We start from the raw sequence: 23,348 nt of genomic DNA, 5'->3' as shown, positions 1-23,348 counted from the left end.
GGGGACATGTTATGTAACTGGCACTACTGGGGACATGGTATGTAACTGGCACTTCTGGGGACATGTTAAGTAATTGGTACTACAGGGGACATGTTATGTAACTGGCACTACTGGGGATATATTATGTAACTGGCACTACTGGGGACATGTTATGTAACTGGAACTACTGGGGACATGCTATGTAACTGGCACTACTGGGGACATGTTATGTACTGTAACTGGCACTACTGAGGACATGATATGTAACTGGCACTAGTGGAAACATGATATATAACTGTCACTTCTGGGGACATGTTAATTAATTGGTACTACTAGGGGCATGATATGTAACTGGTACTACTGAGGACATGTTATGTAACAGGCAATACTGGGGACATGATATGTAACTGGCACTACTGGGGACATGATATGTAACTGGCACTACTGGGGACATGCTATGTAACTGGCACTACTAAGGACATGATATGTAACTGGTACTACTGGGGACATGATATGTAACTGGCACTAATGGGGACATGATATGTAACTGACACTGCTGGGGAAATGTTATGTAACTGGCACTACTGGGGACATGTTATGTAACTGGCACTTATGGGGACATGATATGTAACTGGCACTACTGGGGACAGATATGTAACTGGCACTACTGGGGAAATGTTATGTAACTGGCACTACTGGGGACATGATATGTAACTGGCACTTCTGGGGACATGTTAAGTAATTGGTACTACTGGTGACATGTTATGTAACTGGCACTACTGGGGACATGTTATGTAACTGGCACTACTGGGGACATGATATGTAACTGGCACTACTGGGGACATGATATGTAACTAGCACTACTGGGAACATGATATGTAACTGGTACTACTGGGGACATGATATGTAACTAGCACTACTGGGAACATGATATGCAACTGGCACTACTGGGGACATGTTATGTAACTGGCACTACTGGGGACATGATATGTAACTGGCCGAATTCATCCCTGCCCGTCAGTGGCGCTGGAGCGTTTTTAGGTTGGGGGGGGCAAGATATAATCTCATTTTGGCGCCCCCTAAATTGCTATATGTTACCCCCTGATAGTTAATTAAATATGTTTTCATCAATAGTAATAGAGTAACAGAAAAACACTATAGTTTTATTAGTAACAAAATAACATTTATCCAGCACATGTCCCCACATCCCTCATATGTCCAGCACATGCCCCCACATCCCTCATATGTCCAGCACATGCCCCCACATCCCTCATATGTCCAGCACATGTCCCTATAACCCTCATATGTCCAGCACATGCCCCCACATCCCTCATATGTCCAGCACATGCCCCCACATCCCTCATATGTCCAGCACATGTCCCCACATCCCTCATATGTCCAGCACATGTCCCTATAACCCTCATATGTCCAGCACATGCCCCCACATCCCTCATATGTCCAGCACATGTCCCTATAACCCTCATATGTCCAGCACATGCCCCCACATCCCTCATATGTCCAGCACATGTCCCTATAACCCTCATATGTCCAGCACATGCCCCCACATCCCTCATATGTCCAGCACATGTCCCCACATCACTCATATGCCCAGAATATCAATTGTTCACACACTCCCCATAACTTAATACATCCCCAATGTACATTAACTCAAATTGTGAGCAAGTTTAGAGATCTCCTCAACTTACTTTTTTTGTTTTGCTGCCTGGATCCCTCCCATACACAGCAGGGCAGACACGCTGGCCGCAGCAGGATGGGGTTGGAGCGCGCTGGGGACCTGGATGCTGGATGCCATGCCCATGCGACGCTCGTCGCTGAAGCAGCAGGGGGCGGGCGGCCGCGGCGTCGGACACTGTAAGTGTCAATCAAATACCGCTGGGCAGGGCGGCCGGCAGGGAGGGGACTGAGTCTGACAGGGAGGACGGATGGAGAGACCCGGCACAGCGGCGCCAGCGCGCATAGCACTGCAGGATATGTGAGTGTAGAAAAGACCTCACACATACATCAAGACACAGACGGGCCCACGGTACTTTAGCGCCTCAGTAATTTTGGGGGGGGGCAAACTGCCCCCTCGCCCCCCCCGTTCCGGCGCCCATGCTGCCCGTGATGTTCAGGGTTTATGCATGCAAGTGTGCGATTATGCGCGTGTGCAAACCTCGAGAGCGGGCAGCTTTGATGAGTTTTACACTGGCCATGCTGCTCTCTCTGGGAAGGGGGGGCATCAAGGGAATGCCCCCATAATATCCACTGCGCATTCCCTTGAGAACACAGGTGTGGCCATGCTGACATCAGCCAGCCACCCCGAGTTCAGCGGATGACGGCCACAAGGTGAGTCAGTGTAGACTGACTTTTATGGCCGAAGGGGTGAAACAACATTCGATAGTCAGGGATGTGTTCGTGTACAGGTGGGTGGGGTTGTGGGAATTTGGTTGGGCGTCGGGCAGCGTCTACCTGTTTCTTCAGGTACGATTACACACAGCCTAGCAAGCAGGGCTGAATCAGGCCCCTAATTAGCAGATTATTGGTTGCTATACTGTATATAGGCCATTTCATTCTAATTACACTAAGCAGTGTTCACTTACATTGTGCGCTAATAGCGGTTAGCCAGGGGCCAGATTTAAATAAGTACGGGCTGAAGCCAGCCAATGTTATCTGCACACATTTAAATACAGATATATTTCCTGCCTTATGAGGGAATTTTATGGTTCCTGAAAGAACGTTTGATTACAGACACGGAGTCTGGCTGAGAAAAAACACTGAATTCCATTAATCAGTTTTGTGATAGCCATCTAGCTATAGAACGCTGCATTCAATGTTACAATCATAGCAATATTACAATAACAACTTAAAACCAATCATTTTTATGGGAACAAACACTGTATAGAAAGGTCTTATTATCAGAACACATACATCATATCAACATCTATTGCTCCATAAAGCTGTCAGTTAGTGAAACATCAAGCTGCGTCCTTGAACAATATCTTCCCAAGTTTAAACCGAGGAAAGAACTCTCCACAAATCACAGTGGGTGGATGGAGGCAAATCAATGCGCGTTAAACAAATGCCGCGCACTAGTTGCCCATGGGCATGTCGAGGGAAACAGATCTTGACCCAGACAAAGCCCTTGTCACACTCTGTTACTGTAACCGCTTAAAAACTGAATGGGATGTAATGAAGGAGTTTAATAAGAAACTTTTATTGCTCGTTATTTAGAGGTTATTCTTACTTAAGACGCATCAGAAGAGAAAGACTGGAAAGAAAAACTTTGTTTCAAATGGTAGTACTGATCCATGAATGATAGAGGTCTTGTGTTTAAGGTTACCGACTTCACTTTTTGATAGGCTTGCATGGACGAACTGGATACACAATTCATTGCGGCACAGTCCCAAATTCAGTTATGTTTTCATTAACCGTTTAGAAGCCAACACTGCTGTGAGAGATCCTCAAAATATCTGCTAAACGTCGCTCACAGCGACTGTTCTTTTTTTGGGTTGGCACTCAAAGGGTTAAGTTGCAAAAAAGGCATCACTTGTATATATACACCCAAATATTGCACAAAGTTTTAATTACGCAGCAATAATGTCACATTTTTGGCTCTAGTTAGATTTATAGTTATAACTTATAAATAATACTAATACATAATACTGTATGGGCAGTATTCAATGAAAATACTCGGCATGTGCAGCCAATCCTGTTTAGGATTGGCTGCACTGTCGCCGTGTTCCGGAGGGCTGGAGCATTCTCTGCCAGCACTCCCTGTCACCGTATTCAATGCCGCAGGGCTCGCTGCCCCTGACGGTGATTCTTAACCCCTGCCGCAGATAGCCAGGGGGCGGCGGCAGGCAGGGAGATGGAAGCCTCCCTGCCTGCGTCGGACACTGTGGGGCAGAAGCAGGGCTCCCGGGGACACAGGCAGCAGAAGCTGCCCCCTCCGGAGAGCTGGCAGGGGACGCGGGTAGGGAGCCGCTTGCACTGCTCTCGCTCGTGCATATGTAATGATCAGGAGCAGTGTGAAGTGAATATATGAATATGTAATGAGCGGCTCTCTAGAAAAAAAATATATATATATATTCATGTGCTGTGAGCACATGAATAAAAATAGCATGCCCCTTCACATAATACAATTCCTGATTTTTTCACACCAAATTGAAAAAAACAACAACTTTATTTAAAAGTTCACATTCCAGTTCACCATTAAAAGATGGCAATTGCAGGCTTGCAGGCTTGTAGTACTGGAGGTGCACTCATGGTGGTGCTGTGGAGAACAGGTGAGACATTCAGGCAGGAGAACAGTGTATTGGTGGTGTGACTTGCACAGCTGGAGTCAGAAGATGCAGAGGAGCAGAGTTGTGTCTGGTTGAGGAGGGAAGTGCCTATAATGTGAGAGAATGGGACAAGTGTCAGCATTGAGGTGGCGGCAGAATGCAGAGCCACTAAGCACCCACCACCATATTTAGCTGGGTCTTTACTCTTTTTTACACTAATTAAAAACTTATTTGATGGATAGGTAGCAGCCAGAAAATTAATAAATATTGCAACGTTACTCCTTTCACAGCTCTGTGCCATTAAAACAGGTGGAATTTTTTTGCTTCTTGTTCACTCCGGATAAGTATGAACTTTTTTAAAGCACAGCTGCATTTATGCCGACAGCCCCCCAATTGCTTTGTGGTAAAATGAAAACCGTATAAAATGTGAATATTGATCACTGATCATAACAAAATAGGTGGTGTATGGGAAATGTAAACCAACCTGAATCACACCCCCCACCCCCCCCCCCTGAGCTTTGAAATGGTCCAGAACAGTTCTTAGGACAGTTACTGTTGCACATTACTGAGTTCCAATGCATTCTATGGTGTTTGGTTTACTGTGTGCAACCATTGCATAGGCAAACGCAGGGGGTTTTCTGGTTGCCCGGAAACCACCTCCTCTTGACAAGTGCCTTAAATTATGACAATAGCACTGGTATATAATATGATAAAGATCAATAGAGCTGCCACCACTCCATACAGTGTAAGGAACAGAGCAGAGCTGCTGCACATGCCCAGTGTACCAGCTTCTTCTACCACATTTACTGTATGTGTGGTTTTGAGCCCTCAAACATAGCAATGGACCAGAGAGCAGCTGCCAGGAGGAACAGACAGGAGCCTTACCATAAAGTTGGAGATTGTGAGCTTAGAAAATGCCGTAGAGGTTCTATGTTTGTGCATTTATTTATTTATTATATGTTTAACCCTTTACTGACCACTTATCTTATTTAAATGTTTGAAAGAGGCTAAACTATAGACCATCTATACTTTTAAATATTAATACTGTATTTCATACAGTGTCCAGTGTATAATAAAGACCAGTTTTCAGGGCTTTTACCGCTCCCCCAGACTCTTGTACTTACTCTTGTAGTTACTCTTGTACGTACGCTGCAGACTGGGAGATTTTAGATTACATCTGGAAACCCCCCTCTAAAAATCCTGCATTTGCCACTGCATTGTGATATGATTTCCTGTAAATGAGACGTCAGGTAACGTAAACCACAGTGGGTATGAGAAAGGCAATGAATCAGTACAGATAATAAGGGGTTTCCATAAAAAGCAATTTTATAGACAATTAATTCTGTAAAAATTGGCTAATGTGTATTTAAAAACAATCACAAAAGCAGCTAACAAGCACAGTGCCAGAAATCCTAAAAAAAATAAAATATGTAATTATTCATTAATAATTACCTCTATCTAATGCATAATATCAAGTAAATATTATGTGCTGTTTCTGACCAGGAATTATTATGCAGATTACAAATTGAAATATGTAATCTCATTCAGTAATGTCATAATCACCCAATTATCTTGAATACTTCTAAACTAGAGGTAAACAAGAGACCAAACAAGCTGGGATTTAGGAAGTTGTGTGGACCAATGCGGACACCTGGTTGCAGCGATGCCTATAGTAATTTTCAGGCTACATAGCTGAGATTCAAAGTGCTCATTTCAAAGCGTTATTAGAATTTGTATATCAAAGCTGGAATTAATCAGAAGAACAGGAGGAAAACAGATGGAGAACTCATTCTACTCTCAGATACCCTTCATATCTGGATCATTGTGTTCTCTTACTGCTACATATATCATCTACTGCTCACTGAAACATCTGAAATCTAATTTCATTGCTTCCAAATATGGCACTGGCTTGTGAGCCAATCGAAGCTTGTGGTCCATCGGCCAATCGCTAACTGCTGATTCCACAAGCTTTAATTGGCTGTTGACCAGCTCCACATTTGAAATGTCTGTCAGCCCTGGTGTGATTGCCCGCATGCCCCAAGCGAGTTGGATGTAACTGGATATTTGGATCGTGTGGGTGCGTGCATATGCCATTTATGTTTATGGGTGCCAGGTCGATATATAAAAAAGGTGGTTTTTGGCCTATAGGTCGGTGTCAAACAAATTTCCCAAGTGGTATTTGGGTACCAGGTCACTGTCAGAAAAAGGCCCAAGGTGGTATTTAGGCTCCAGGTCAGAATAAAAAAGAGGTCCCAGGTGGTAATTGAGTGCCAGGTTGGAGTAATAATAGGGCCCCAGGGCACTAGTTTGGAGTCAATAAAGTCAATTCTCCATAGAAGTGAGTGCATGGCGTGCATATTTTATTCATTTTCATTTATTAACAGTTTCTTATATAGTGCAGCATATTCCATTGCGCTTTACAGTAGGAGACCGTGATACAACAAACTGGGTATTTACAGACAGTGAAAGGTATGAGGACTCTGCTCGCAAGCTTACAATCTATAGGGAAATAGGCATTGATACACAATGATAGATATTCTTTATTGCAGAAAATCCACCAGAATGCAAAGGTTCCTGGTGTGCTGTATGATACGGTGACCCAGCAGTTTGCCCAAGGATCAGTGGGATGGAAAATGTGAAAAAGAAAGAGAGAGGATATGTGTGGCCTGTACAGTGGGGATGTGATTTAATAGGAATGGTATATGAAGGTAAGTGGCTGGTTCTGGAATTTGATAATCTTGCCTGAAGAGGTGAGTTTTCAGGGAGCGCTTGTAGATTTGGAGACTGGAGGAGAGTCTTATTGTGCATGGGAGAGCATTCCACAGAGTGGGTGCAGCCCGAAGAAAGGCTTGCAATCGGGAGTGGGCGTGAGTAATGAGTGTGGATGAGAGACGTAGATCTTGTGAGGAGCAAAGAGGTTGGAAGATATTTTGAGATAAGAGAAGAGATGTATGTTGGTGTAGTTTGGTTTATGGCCTTGTGTGTAAGAAAAGTATTTTGTATTGAATGCGGTAGAATACAGGAAACCAATGAAGTGAATGACAGAGTAGCTTTGCAGAAGATAAACGTATGGCTAGGAAGATTAGCCTCGCAGCTGCATTCATGATGGATTGTAGTGGTGAGTCTGTATTGGGGATGGCCAATAAGGAAACTATTGCAATAATCAATGTGTGAGATGATGAGATCATGGGTTAGTTTTACAGTAGCAGTGGCTGTGTAAAGTCCTTACCTTATACAAGACACTGCTAAAACTATAATCCATGAATTTTGAATATGTGGCATGATTTCAAGACAGGTTGAAGGTGAGGAACAAAGGAAAGTTCAGAGTAACGGATGATACCTAGGGAGTGAGACTGAGTGGTAGGAGCCATAGCGATATCTGGTTGGTAACTACTATTTATTGGTGGAAATATAATTAATTCTGGTTTTGACATCCAAGATGTAACAGCAGAAAGGCATTCAGAGACATGGCCCAATACAGATGGAGGCAGGTACGGGGAGAATAGGCAGATGGTACAGATGATACTGAAATCCAAAATAGCTGATTAGTTTGCCAAGAGATGAGGTATAGATTGAGAAAAAGCAGAGGACCAAAGACTGAACCCTGAGGTACTCCAAATAAAAGGTAGAGAAGAGGAGGTGGAATCAGAGAAACGAACACTGAAGGAGCAGTTAGACAGATAGGATGAGACCCAAGAAAGGGCTTTGGCTTTAAGACCTAGGGATTGTAGTGTTTGTATGGGAAGTACATAGTCAACAGTGCCAAAAGCAGCACAGATATCTAGAAGAATAAGTAGGGAGTAGTGTTCTTTAGACTTTGCAGTGACCAGATCATTCACAACTTTAGTCAGTGCTGTCTATGTGGAATGTTGGCAATGAAAGCCTGACTAAAGTGGGTCCAATAAGTTGTGTGAGTTAAGAAAGTGTGTCAGGCGAGTATAGGCATGCAGGTTGGAGGTGCATGGCAGCTGGGAGATGGGATGGTAGTTGGAGAGAGAGCATGGGTCAGAATTGTGTTTTTTTAGAATCAGAGTAATAACTGCATGTTTGAACAATGAAGGACAGATACCAGTAGAGAAAGAGAGGTTACATATAAGTTAAGGTTGGGATGAGCACAGGAGACAGAGATTTACTTATTTGTGAGGGTATAGGCTCAAGAGGAGAGATAGTAGATTTTGAGGAAGAGAAAAGTGCAGATACTGTACTTCATCTTCATTTGTGTGATTAAATGAAGTAAATTTGTCAGAGGGTTGAGGTAGGGAATTGAGCAGATCACCTACTGAGTCGAAGCATACCAATTCATCTCGGACCATGTTAATCTTGTCCCTGAAATTGGAAGCAAGATCTTGTGCATGTATAGTGGCTGGTGGCTTGGGTGAGGAAGGGTAGAAAATTGATTTCAATGTATTAAAAATATGTTTTTGGTTAGAAGCTTGAGCAGAAAGTAGAGTTTGGAAATATGTTTGTTTGGCAGTTTCCAGGGCATAACTATAGGACTGGTAGATAGTCTTACATGTGACAAAGTCCATTGGACTGCGAGATTTACGCCATGTATGTGTTACGGTGCCTACTGTGGCACAAGGAGCAACGGTTGGCGGATGTAGACAGGTGGTCAGGTGCGAGCCCGTAGCTGGGACCGCCGGTTAGGACGGCCACAGCGGATACTACTCTAACTCTGTTGAGTCCCTGAGGCAGATGGTAAACCCCTGCAGAGCTAGGCTTCACCTGTGGCCACCGCGTCCGAAGGAGCGAGTTAGGCCTGCTCCGACCCCGATGCAGCCAGGTCTTATGTATTGACAAGGGGTAAACGATCACCACAGGGTACCCAAGAGGACCGCTAACTACAGGGCCTAGCTGGGAGTTGACCCCTGACTGCCGGCACCAGGCCAAACCGGGATGCGACCAAGTCGCAGACACAAATAAATGGGAAGAGGAGTCCCCAGCAGGCTACGCCCCAGGAACGGCGACTCCTCAAAACTAGGATAGCACTAGAGGACACTCCCTGCCTGAAAGATGCTAAAAAAGACAAGAAGGATACAATAAAGAAGATGAAAGAATGAACCCACTGAAGGGCATGGCCATGGCGGACCACAGGAGGTGAATGGAAAGAGAATACTGAACCCACGGAGGGGCACGGCCACGACGGGCCACTGGAGATGGATGTAAAGAGAATAGAATGAACACACGGAGGGGCACGGCCACGGCGGGCCACTGGAGAAAGAAAGAAAGACCAAGGCTCCACTGGAGCACTTACGTGACCCACGAGAAGGTGGAGACAGTGGGCCAAACGCAGGCTCAGGCTGAAGCAGGTCTTCTGGCTGAAGCAGGATACTGACAGGACACTCCAGGGAAGGCTGGGAGAAGCAGACACTGAAGGAACCAGGAGCAGGACACAGGGCTGTGGACTGGGAAGCCAAGGGGACCGGAAAGCAGTGCTGTCTGCAAACTGGGCAGAAAGCAATTAGCTATGGAAGGCTAACGCTATAACCGGCGTCTGTGCCCAGCAGACGCCGGCTATTTATTTAATTTTCGCGCCATCTGACTGACGTCAGGTGCGCGCATCTGCGGCTGCCGGGCGGACGCTCGAGGACGTTGCCTAGCAACGTCCCGACTCTCCGTGTCAGAGTGAGGCTTGGGACGCTGCAACGTCCCTGGCCACGTCACTCCGTGCCGCATCCGCCATCCGTCCGGGTGCATCGCAGCCCAGACGGCGGCGTGCAACAGTATGTTCAACTTTCCTTGAGAGATTTTGTAGGTGTTTTGTTAATTTAGTGTGCCATGGCTGGCGTCTACGGCTATGTGTGGTGGGTAACTGGAGCAACTTCATTAAGGGCTGTTTTAAGAGTTAGGTTCATGTGTGATACCGCCAACTCAGGAGTAGGTGCAAGCTGTTTTTGCAGAGAGGAGGAGGTTTCTTGAAAATGAATATAATTAAGATTTCTGTGGGCTTGAGATGGATTGAGGGATTTCAGTGTCTTTGAGGTAGAAGTAATAGAGTATAGCATGCAGGTGATATGGTTGTGAACTGAGAGAGGGAAAGGAGTATTGGTGAATTCCGAGACTGAGTATAGTTTAGTGAATACAAGATCAAGGCAGTGGCCTCCCAATGAATAAATGAGTCAGTCCATTGGGAGAGGCCGAGAGAGGAGATTAGAGAGAGTAGTTTGGAGGCATGAGCAGCAGATTTTGGGTTATCAATAGCAATGTTGAAGTCACCCATGATGATAATTGAGATGTCAGAGGAAAGGAAGTGAGGGAGCCAGGCATAAAAATCTTCCAGAAATTGTGTGGGTTGCCCAGGTGGGAGATAGATAGCTGCAATATGCAAAGAGAAAGCAGTGTACGTTCTGATAAAATGTACTTCAAATGATGTAATTGTGAGTTATAGAACCTATGGAAGAACTGTGTATGTAAAGGATTGGGATAGTAATATTCCAACCCCACCTTCTTTACTTTTACCAGGCCTGGAGGTATGTGTGAAGTGGAGGCCACCGTGTGACAGGGTTGCAGGTGAAGCAGTGTCTGATTGCATGAGCCATGTTTCTGTTATAGCCAGCAGGTTGAAGTTATTTTAAATGAAAAGGTCGTGGATGGATGTCAATTTGTTGGCAACAGAGCGTGCATTCCAAAACACACATTTTAATGATAGGGGGGGGGGGGGGAGGGGTGGTAAGACATTTTGGGGAAAATGTAATAGGGTGTGATTTTCTAGACATGTGCAATTTTTGGTAAAAGATAGCCGAATTTGCAAGTTTTCCCACTTTTTACTGCGAAAATCGCACATTTTGACCTGGCAATTTTTGGTCACACTTCAATTTGCATTCAGATGTTCTCCCATTATAAAATATACAACTCGCAAATGATATAAGGTGCGATTTTTTTTAAACGTTACCAAAATCACCCAAAAAAATAGACCTTGTTCTGACAGGCGAATTTGACAGAAATTTGACAGAATTTCCCTTCTGATGAAACCGCAACGCACTTTTAGCGGAGAAACGCGTCAAGGATAAGATTTGAGGCACCTAACCTCCCAATACTACTTGCCCGGACATCCTACCACTTCTTCACTAATTCACGGCACCCTTCATCACTAATTGTGGATTGTCAGCACGCACCGTCTACCGGCTTCAGCTTGGAGCCACAGAATCTGCAACCTTGTCCAGGTGTACGCGGCTCGCTCCCTGCCGAATCATCTAACAGCGGCCTGCCGACACACAGCCGACCGCTGAGCGGGTGTAGCTCGAACCGCGTGCGTCATACCATCAGGTGGCTGCTCCAACAATCCGGTCACATTCCAATTGAAGGCACTGCCATTATTCTTTACACAAGTTATCCACTAAAATTAAGTGAGTTCACCTACTGCTGAATTGGTATCTCTAAAAATCTCCTCCAAATGATTGAGACTTTAAGAATTGCCCATTATTATCATCACCTTTTCCTACAATTGATTGAATCCGATATATACATTCTTTCCTTATCTGTGAGACTTTTTGCACGAATTTACTTAAAGTGGTACCACTCCGGAGTTGTTTAGAGCAGTTTAACATCAATCTGCCTATTCTATTTATATATTGAGGAGCTGTTATATATTATATTGTATTGTTGACTTGTATGCGATATTGAGTCCTCATGTAATTTTGTTTTAAGGCTATATTTTTAACTAGATCAAGCTAATAAAAGCACTCTTTTAATTTTGAATTTCCAGATGTGTGGCGCTCTCTGACATTTACAGAGTTATATGTATATATGTGATTAATTACTCTGATTTTGTATGCTATGAATTTGACAAAACCATGCTTTGGATGGCTGAAGCCTGGGGGGATCCCTTTATTGGGGGGTTACCCACTCCCACAGGTCCAGTCCAGGACTGACCAGCCATGGTGCGCATGGTATGGCTAGGGGACTTATGTAAAAAGTTGCATGACACCGTGGGCTGTTGGAGCCCGGTGCTGGTTTCAAAATATGGGGGACCCTTAGTTTTTTGTCCCCCCGTATTTTCGGAACCAGGACTGATCGAGAGTCCGGGCTGATTTCAGACATATGGGGGACCCCTACGCTTTTTGTCCCCAGTATTTTTGGAACCAGGTCCGTCTCAATGAGCCCGGGGCTGGTTATGCTCAGGTGGGGGGGACACCATGCTTTTTTTTTTTGGCTAAATACTGCACACTTTCATGTAAAAAAAACACACATGTCTAAAAAATTGCACTTTTTCATTACCAAAACTGCACTTTTCCTTACTAAAAATCACACAAAATCGCATGCGAATTCCAACTTTGTCTAAAAAAAGCACCCTATTACATTTGCGAGTTTTTCACAAAATGTGCAATTTTGTAGCATGCGATTTAATGCGATTTTAAAATATGACTAAATATCGCACCCAATTACTAGAGATGAAATGTTCGGATTCCGTGGAATCCGAACCGCTCCGAACACTGCCCCCTGAGACCGCGGTGAGCCACGCTCGAGAGTTTCTGGCTTAGCTCAGAAATCTGAGCGCGCCCGAACGGCGAAGTCTCGCATTGGATTCTGGCAAGAAGAGAGTCTTTAAAGGCTTGGCGTCTGGAGAATTCGGTGCCATTTAGTTGCACGTTTCCAAGCTGCGCACAGCTCTGCAGTGTAGTCAGTCTCTGTGGGGTGTGTTACTTGCCTGGCAGGGGTCTGAGTCAGTTGGGGGTGTAATGGGCTGGCAGTGGTCTGCAGAGACTGCAGTGCAGTCTTTGCAGGTCTGTTGCAAAGGGGTCTGTGCAGACTCAGAGGGGTGTTGTGCGTTGGGCAGGCTGTGTCAGTGCGCAGAGGTCAGAGGCTGTCAGTCAGTGTATTTTTTTTTCATTGTGGTGTGTGGTGTGCTGCACTGCAATCCAATACACCATATTCTATACTGTCAGAAGTTCTGTGTATGATTGTTCTGCCTCCACGTAGTTTTATATAAGCCCCTTCCTTAAAAAGTAGATCGCAGATCGCATAGCAACGCAACACGATCACATGCTATTTTATCGTGTGCGATGCAATGCGATTTAGCACACCCCCAATATCCACGTCACCCCGAAGCATCCTCCCGACCTGTTCACATCCACGTCAGCGTGGAGTTGATTTTATAAAGTGTGTCGAGTGCATCTAGACACCGAGCCCGAACTGTGGCGAGCGTAGCAAGCCCCACGAGGGGCCGCGTAAAAAGAGACCGAAGCGTGGCGAGTGGCCGCAGATTACTTGACCTGTTTTCAACGGCCGCTTGCCACGGCCGTTTTCCACGGCCGCTCGTGGGGCTCGCCACACTTCATGCTCGGTGGCTCGCTACGCTTGCCACACTTTATAAAATAAACTCCATGCCGACATGGATAGTGGGGGTATGGAAAGGTCGAAAGGGCGCGTACTGCGTCCGCTCGCCACGCTTCGGGGTGACGTGGATAGTGAGTTATTTTTTTTTCTGTGCAGGATAAATACTGGCTGTTTTATTTTTAAACTGTTATTTAAATTTCAGTTGGAGCACACCTCACCCAAATCTTTCTCTCTCTGCACATGTTACATTTGCCCCACCTGCAGTGCAGCATGGTTTTGCCCAGTTGTGAGCTTTTTTCTTTGCTAAAAATGCTGAATCAGTCCCAAAGTCCGTTGCTGTCACATTACATTTTCTGTGTTTCAGGACCATACATTGTACAGTATTCACCATCATGGATGGAGCGCATGCTTTTTTCACAAACATTTTAAATAATTCTTCTGTTGCTTTATTTCATGGTCTTTTTTTTCTTCTTTTTTTTTTTCAGTTTTAATCATCGAACAACACAGAAGAAAGCTTATTTCTGAAAGGTCCTTAATGTAGAAATTAAGCAGCGAAAAGCCAACTCCTGCTTTGGGATAACAAGATTAGGGAGCAAGAAATTGCTAATGGAATTATACAACAGATGCTTTCTCTCCATGAATTCAAGCAATCTGATTGGTTAATTGTGGAAAAATGACAGAGTACACAATGCTAAGAGCCCCATTTTTCTGTGACCAAGCTGTTTACCAAACCCTCTAGTTGTAACGACAGACCATCAGAAGGGCATTATCTTATAACATTTTCCTAGGAGATGACTCAGAGATTGATGGATCATGTAAAAAAAAAATGTGAAATTTAATTTATGCAGTTCAAGATTACATTGATGCAGAGTTCGGTAGGATTTGCTAAACATTTCTTTTTGCCAATGTTTACATTGATTTCCATTAGTTAATTTCATTAGTATGGCATAGTTAAAAAAGCTTAATTCTAAAGTTATTATACAGAGTAAAGCACACAAGTAAAGCAAACAGTCTCAGATAGCATGTGCCAGGGAAATGTTGGGTAGACTTTGGTGCTAAGGCCATGGGTTCTAGACTGGCTCTGCCCCCAAGTCCTACACAGAACTTTGGTGTGTGCCACTTGAAAGCAGGGGAGCATGCATTGGTGACATTGTTCGTGACATCACAGGGATGACAAGGGTAAACCTTTTCTGCACGCTCGTACCTCTGTATGTAATATATAGCACCCCAACCCTCTTGTCCTCTTGACACTGTCACAGCCCCAGCCAAAGACCCTAGAAACAGACTTGCCTAACTGGTCCTTCTATTTACTGTAGTTTTCTCCATTTACCCTCATTCTACTGTAGTCTCCTTACAGTACTCTTCTTTTCACTGCCCCTTCTTTTCCAAAATTTACCCAATTTTTCTTCTTTCACATGTTTTGTTCATCTAATGACACCCCATGTGCCCAAAAAGGGAGCCCTCAGTATATATTTGTGTACATGCAAGTCAATGTCATAACTCCCAGAGACATTGGAGGCTCTGCCCACTGGGCTCCAGCTGTCACAGCAGCACCAAGAAAAAACAGAAAAACAGGCTGCTGAACTACAACAGATGTCTCTCCACTCATTTCATAGTGATTTGTCACTGCTGACTGCTGTCCAACTTCATAAACACCATTTGCAGCCCCCTTCCGCTATAGAGTATTGGAATGTGTCTGATAAATGTAAGGCAGAAGCTGATTGATTAGTACTTTATATCTTGCAATAGTATCTCTCTAGCTTTGATAGAGCCCCCCAGTGCTCTATGTCCTTATTGCTACAACTACAGTAACTGCCGTAATAAATCTTTATTCTCCCAGATGTGCCATTGGCAAGTCATTGGGATGTCAGCATATGTTCAAGCTGGAGCCACGGGTTGTGTGTGTGTTTGGGTGTGTGTGTGTGTGGGGGTGGGGGGGTGAAACTACGCACCTGATCCTAGTGGGTGTCAATCAAACTGTATTGGCCAAAAGCAAATGAATACAATAAAATCTAGTATGTTTTGAGGTAACAAGTATCCATGGACGTCGAACCCAACGTGACGACCTAATGACTGTCAATCAACTTTTGGTCAACCCAATGATCCCAACGCTATTTTGTCAAAGTTATTTCTGTTCTTTAATGTTAGCTGGGCACCCAAATTACCTGTGTACGCTTGCGGAAGGAAATCGCATCGCATGGCCCGTTTTAGTGCGATGCGATCACAGTACTTTATATGCATATAGTACTGATGTATGCATTTAAAGTAGCGTAACTATGTTTTGTGAATACACTTAAGCACCACACCACTATCCACACCATCCCGAAGCATGGCGAGTGCAGCGGAACACGTCCTCCCGACCTTTTCATACCCCCACTATCCACCTTGGCGTTGAGTTGATTTGATATAGTGTGGCGAGCGTAGCGTAGCGAGCCCCGCGAGGGGACGCGTATTACTTTACATGTTTTACGTGTCCCCTCGTGGGGCTCGCTACGCTCGCCACGCTTCGGGCTCAGTGGCTCGCTGCACTCGCCACACTATATAAAATCAACGCCGCGCCGACGTGGATAGTGGAGGTATAAAAAGGTTGGGAGGACACGTTCTGTCGCCCCTTACGGGGCTCGCTGCGCTCGCCACGCTTCGGGATGGCTTGGATAGTGGGGCAACACTGCACTTGCAACGCTATAGGGTGGTGTGGATAGTGGGGGTATAGTGGGGGGGGGGTAGCTATTAGGTGCTGTGAGTATTAGGGGGGGGGTACGTACAATTGGCAGGACAGTGTAAAATCGCATCGCATTGCATGCATGAGGTACAATGCGATGCGATGAGACCTGGAAAATTGCACTGACTATATTAATTATTAATATCACATTGCATCCTGTAACACACTGGACATGCGATGCGATTACTTACAGATGGGGCAAGCCTTATGCTTGCTGGCGAATCGCCAGCAGCATGCCGCTGGCGATCCGCCAGCAACACGGCGCGCCATCTGACTGAGACGCGCGTGCGTCCCCCACGCACGTGCGTCTCAGTATCCGGGCGGCTGGCGGGCGAGGCGGACGCAATACTGTCCGCCTCCCGCTCGAGGGGGGCTGGGGGGACCCGAGGCGGCTGTGGGGGGGTGCGGGCGCCCGGTGTGGGCACCGGGCGCCCGTCGGAATGGGACGGCAGCACCGTCGGAAGGGGACGCGCGCGCACCTCGTGCGCGCGCGTCCCCTTCCGACACACAGATGGCGCCGGAGCAGGGAATGGCGAATGGCGTCGCCATCGCCATCCCCTGGAAAGATGAGCCCGGCCCCATCTGTACGCAGAATAGCCCACTAAGCAAATAGCTTAGTGGGCGCCCAACTAACATATAAGTACCATGATTTCTTATGGTTTTAAGGATAAGATGAAAGTCTTAGCGGTGCACCATCTCTATCTTATGTTTCTGGATTCATAGCCTTCTTCCCAATTAGTTTGCATAGATTCAGGTTCCCAAATAAGTCCATATGAGAAAGTATATAAAAAAATAATAATAGTAATATAAGTAATGTGTGTAACATGAATAAATATTTGATATGCGGCCTATAAAAGAGCCAGACTAAAGTTGAATAATATAATAAATTTAATGAAACCGGGGAAACTCGTGAATAATGTGACCCATAGAATGAAAATATTTATGAGTAGATGAGAACAATATATTCAGCGTCCTTATGAGACAAATGGAGAGAAATGAGAGGCAAGTGAGATCCCGAATAACATCACATCAGCTCAATGGACCAATGGGAACCGCTGCTTACTGCAGGAACACAAAAACATGTTACGCTATGTTGCTAATTGTGTTGGATCTAAAGTATTAAACATAAAATGTATTCATTGCAATAAATATATTTAATAATTCATAGGAATATCTTTATACAGAAATGAAAGCATATTCTGTAAAATGGGTGCTGATGTCATTGTTGGAGGCAGCCATGGGAGCAGAGGCGTACCTATATATTTGTAAGGGCCCCCTATTTAGCAACTGATGGTGATAAATGTATGTAAAACATATTACTAGACAGCAAAGATGGGCCCCCTTCAGCTCTGGGCCCCATAGCAGCTGCACCCTTTGCACCTATGGTAGTTACGCCCTTGCATGGGGGCCAACTAAAAGAGAAAATCAGTTTGCTGTTAACTTAATATTGAATGCCGCATATCATGCACGTTTGCTTACACTGAATTATGTTCATATTTGAGCCCAATTTATATTGCTTGTCCCTATTAATGAACCTTCCTTAGTTTCTTGTGCCCTTCTTACAGTGGTGATAATAAGTTGACATATCGGGCAGGTTGGGGTTCTCCATAGTGAATGGAAAAATAAAAGTACAATTTTAAAGCCTGCTGTATTCTGCCCATGTTGAGATGGAGTTATTTTCGAGGGTACATAGATGAGTACTGTAGCCTGTAGAACTACATGAAGATGAAAATCTAACCTTGTTACTGGGCCCCATCTCATTCTTGCCACCTCTCCGTGGGACAGATGCACTAAGCTAGAAAAATGATAAAATAGAGAGTGTTAAACCACCAGCCAACCAGCTGCTGCCTGACATTTTTTAAACACAGTCTGTGACATGGCAGATAGGAGCTGATTGGCTGGTGGTTTCTCTTTGACATTTTTTACAGTAACCCATGTTCCCTTGTTCAGTTATTATATTATAGAATAGCACCTGACAGCACCAGGGCAAGAGGTGGTATATCGCTACCATCACAACACTTCTACTAATGCAATGAGTAAAGGAGGCAGTACAAATTGGAGCAGATGTATTATGCCTGGATAAGAGATACAATTGAAGGTTATAATGCAGCAGCCAACCGACTCCTAGCTGTCATTTTTCAAACCCAGTCTGTAACTTAACAGTTAGGAGCTGATTGGCTGCTGCACTCCTGGTCATTGATAGGAGCCAGGTGCTGCCTTGTGGAACCTGCCATAGTATAGGTGTCAGTACTGCCGAAAGACTGGTCCCCAGGGCAGCCTGAATCCCCCGGACCCCACGCACGAGGCCACACCCCTTGACCCCAAACGAAGAAGCACCGGTTGTCACCATCAGTAGGAATGGCACTAACCCAATTTCCAATGCGTGGGATTTTTCTTCAGGCATACGGTATTACTAAATGTGGGATGCATTGCAAGCAAAATGCTCTGCTTGATGCATCCAGCCCCATGACAAACACGACTTCTATTGTAATGAGAGGGCATGAGTCTGAAAAACATCAGAGGCTTGGTTATTATATTTTATTTACAGCAGACGGTGACTCAGAAATCTGTTATCATTCCCGTATAGTTTCGAATTGTGGTCGGAAAGATTGAAGAACATACAAACCCTGCACATAGGGGCCTGGTTAAGGTTGAACCCATAATCTCTGTGTTGGGAGGCAGCCATGCCCAACCACTGCTGATCTGTAAGTGCTCTGCCATAACACAACCAATAAATTATAATTATATATATATATATTTTTAAGGATAACTATTTATAAACATTGGGTGTCAACTGTCACCTTGGGTTGTGACAAGACTGTACCACTATCCACACTTCAAATAGGGGAGCCACACCTGCCAGTGAGTCCCAGACTGTGGTGTTTGGGGTGGCAGTTGTTGGGGCTCCCCTATCTTAATTTTGGACTGTGCTGCTGCCCTGCAACTCTGCAAATGCCACTTGCATGGAAGCCCAGGAACATAGCAAGCTTGTCCCTCTCGGATTGGGTCATGTTGGGAGGCAGAGGCAGATTGGCCCACTGGGAAACCGGGCCATTTCCCGGTGGGCCGGACTAGATATCCCTCCGGCTGGGCCGCCTACCTTGGTTCCAGGGCTGCCGTAACCAAGCGGCCGCAGCCAGGCCACAAACGGCAGCATTGCCCAAATCAAATATGGCCGCCACATATATGCATATATTATATGCACATATGCGACGGCCATATTTGTATTGGGCTATGCTGCACTTTGTGACCAGCAGTGGCCGCTGGTCGCTGTCTGATGACAACGGAAGCGCGTCAGTGCATGGTGAGTCTGAACCCTGGGCTGTAGAGTCAACACCCCCCCTCCCTGTTCCCGGGCTGGATTTCTATCCCAATCTGCCCCTGTTGGGAGGTATTGATCTGCTGTTTCTATAGCATTGGGCCCAATGACTAGCCAGCTGTGGAGAGTGTTTTGTTTTGGTCAAGTCTTAACCCCTTCATGACAGAGCCAGTTTGTGCCTTCATGACAGAGCCCTTTTTTTCAAATCTGACATGTCTCACTTAAGTGGGGATAACTTTTTTTTGCTTTTACTTATCCCCAGTGATTTTGAGATTGTTTTCTCGTGACACATTGTACTTCAAGTTAGTGGTAAATTTTGGTCGATACAGTCTGTGTTTTTTTGTGAAAAATACCAAAATATCGTGAAAAAATGGAGAATTTAGCAATATGCAAAATGTCACATTTTCTGCTTGTGAGACAAATAATCATACCACTCAAAATAGTTAATAACTAACAAAGACCATATGTCTACTTTATGTTGCAATCATTATTTCAACCCCCTTTTCATTTTTTTGGACACTAGGAGGCTTCAAATATGACTAGCAAATTCTCAAATTTTCAAGAAAATTTCAAACACTGATTTTTTTAGGGACCAGTTCAGTTCTGATGTGACTTTGAGGGACTTGTATGTGAGACACCCCCATAAATGATGCCATTTCAAAAACTGCACCCCTCACAGTATTCAAAACAGCATTTTGGAAGTTTGTTAACCCTTTAGGTGTTTCACAGGAATTAAAACAAAGTGTAGGTGAAATTTCAAAATTTCTTTTTTTTTGCAGAGTTTCAATTTTAATACATTTTTCTAACAAATACAGTAGATTTTACTAGAGAAATGTGACTAAAAATTGATTCCCCCAATTCTTGTGTTTTCAAAAATATCCTATATGTGGCCCTAGTGTGCACGTTGACCAAACCACAGGCTTCATAATAGAAGGAGCACCTACTTGATTTTGGAGCCTCCTTTTTATGAGATTTTTTTTTAGGCACCATGTAGGTTTCTAGGCACCATAAGTGCTAAAAGTTAGGAACCTTCCCCACAAGTCACCCCATTTTGCAATCTACACCCCTCAGGGAATTCATCTAGGGGTATAGTGTACATTTCAAACCCCCAGGGGTTTCACCAATTTTGGTACAACTGGGATGTGAAAATGGAAAATTACATTTTTTTACACAAACATGCAGTTCTGGCTCAAAATTTTTCATTTTCACAAGGAATAAAGGAGACAAAGCACCCCAAAATCTGTGCCCCAATTTCTCCCGAGTACGGCAATGCCTCACATGTGACCAAAAAATACCAGTTGGGTGCATGGCAGGACTCAGAAGGGAAGGAGTGATTTTTGGATTTTGCAGCACAGATTTTGGTGGAATGAATGGTGGGTGCTATGTTGCACCAATACAGTGGAACCCCCCCACAAGTCACCCCATTTTGCAAAGTACACCCCTCAGGGAATTCATCTAGGGGTATAGTGTACATTTCAAACCCCCAGGGGTTTCACCAATTTTGGTACAACTGGGATGTGAAAATGGAAAATTACATTTTTTTACACAAACATGCAGTTCTGGCTCCAAATTTTTCATTTTCACAAGGAATGAAGGAGACAAAGCACCCCAAAATCTGTGCCCCAATTTCTCCCGAGTACGGCAATGCCTCACATGTGACCAAAAAATACCAGTTGGGCGCATGGCAGGACTCAGAAGGGAAGGAGTGATTTTTGGATTTGGCAGCACAGATTTTGGTGGAATGAATGGTGGGTGCCATGTTGCATTAGCAAGACTCCCAAAGCACCAATACAGTGGAACCCCCCCACAAGTCACCCCATTTTGCAAAGTACACCCCTCAGGGAATTCATCTAGGGGTATAGTGCACATTTCAAACCCCCAGGGGTTTCACCTATTTTGATACAACTGGGCAGTGAAAATGAAAAATTACTTTTTTTTACACAAAAATGCAGTTCTGGCTCAAAATTTTTCATTTTCACAAGGAATGAAGGAGACAAAGCACCCCAAAATCTGTGCCCCAATTTCTCCCGAGTACGGCAATGCCTCACATGTGACCAAAAAATACCAGTTGGGCACATGGCAGGACTCAGAAGGGAAGGAGTGATTTTTGGATTTGGCAGCACAGATTTTGGTGGAATGAATGGTGGGTGCCATGTTGCATTAGCAAGACTCCCAAAGCACCAATACAGTGGAACCCCCCCACAAGTCACCCCATTTTGCAAAGTACACCCCTCAGGGAATTCATCTAGGGGTATAGTGCACATTTCAAACCCCCAGGGGTTTCACCAATTTTGATACAACTGGGCAGTGAAAATGAAAAATTACATTTTTTTACACAAAAATGCAGTTCTGGCTCAAAATTTTTCATTTTCACAAGTAATGAAGGAGACAAAGCACCCCAAAATCTGTGCCCCAATTTCTCCCGAGTACGGCAATGCCTCACATGTGACCAAAAAATACCAGTTGGGCGCATGGCAGGACTCAGAAGGGAAGGAGTGATTTTTGGATTTGGCAGCACAGATTTTGGTGGAATGAATGGTGGGTGCCATGTTGCATTAGCAAGACTCCCAAAGCACCAATACAGTGGAACCCCCCCACAAGTCACCCCATTTTGCAAAGTACACCCCTCAGGGAATTCATCTAGGGGTATAGTGCACATTTCAAACCCCCAGGGGTTTCACCAATTTTGATACAACTGGGCAGTGAAAATGAAAAATTACATTTTTTTACACAAAAATGCAGTTCTGGCTCAAAATTTTTCATTTTCACAAGGAATGAAGGAGACAAAGCACCCCAAAATCTGTGCCCCAATTTCTCCCGAGTACGGCAATGCCTCACATGTGACCAAAAAATACCAGTTGGGCGCATGGCAGGACTCAGAAGGGAAGGAGTGATTTTTGGATTTGGCAGCACAGATTTTGGTGGAATGAATGGTGGGTGCCATGTTGCATTAGCAAGACTCCCAAAGCACCAATACAGTGGAACCCCACCACAAGTCACCCCATTTTGCAAAGTACACCCCTCAGGGAATTCATCTAGGGGTATAGTGCACATTTCAAACCCCCAGGGGTTTCACCAATTTTGATACAACTGGGCAGTGAAAATGAAAAATTACATTTTTTTACACAAAAATGCAGTTCTGGCTCAAAATTTTTCATTTTCACAAGGAATGAAGGAGACAAAGCACCCCAAAATCTGTGCCCCAATTTCTCCCGAGTACGGCAATGCCTCACATGTGACCAAAAAATACCAGTTGGGTGCATGGCAGGACTCAGAAGGGAAGGAGTGATTTTTGGATTTTGCAGCACAGATTTTGGTGGAATGAATGCTGGGTGCTATGTTGCACCAATACAGTGGAACCCCCCACAAGTCACCCCATTTTGCAAAGTACACCCCTCAGGGAATTCATCTAGGGGTATAGTGTACATTTCAAACCCCCAGGGGTTTCACCAATTTTTTTTTTTTAAATCAGACATTTCTTTATTGCATCTTTTTTTTTTTTAACAACACAACACTTACAAACAATTAAACATAATGTATATAACAATGTATACACTGTATAAATCTTTCTAGGGATGGCTTTTACCCGTCTGAGACAATATCCAAATAATCTTTACCAATCTAATCTACTTAGTTCCTTTTTTTTTTTCTCATAATGATCCCCTTACTTCTGCATATATGCATGTAGGAGGGGGTGGCAGAGGGAAAGGAGAAGGAAGAGACAGGGGAAGAGGAAAAAAAAAAATAAAAAAAAATATTTTTGTCTATA

General features: G+C 44.6%; 1 long non-coding RNA gene across 1 annotated transcript in view; it reads left to right on the top strand.

Annotated features, from left to right (window-relative positions):
- Window positions 1-15,377, top strand: part of LOC146019426 (uncharacterized) — an 88,685-nt gene extending 73,308 nt beyond the window's left edge. Inside the window, exon 2 of the long non-coding RNA XR_014450539.1 lies at window positions 14,024-15,377. This is a non-coding gene — a long non-coding RNA (uncharacterized LOC146019426). The remainder of the gene's footprint in view (window positions 1-14,023) is intronic.
- The last annotated feature ends 7,971 nt before the right edge of the window (window positions 15,378-23,348 follow it).

The sequence above is a fragment of the Crinia signifera genome, chromosome 7 (assembly GCF_055691185.1).
Source record: "Crinia signifera chromosome 7, ASM5569118v1, whole genome shotgun sequence".
In the NCBI taxonomy this organism is placed as follows: Eukaryota; Metazoa; Chordata; class Amphibia; order Anura; family Myobatrachidae; genus Crinia; species Crinia signifera.
The sequence above is the reverse complement of the archived record's forward strand: the minus strand, read 5'-3'. Positions and strand labels throughout refer to the sequence as shown.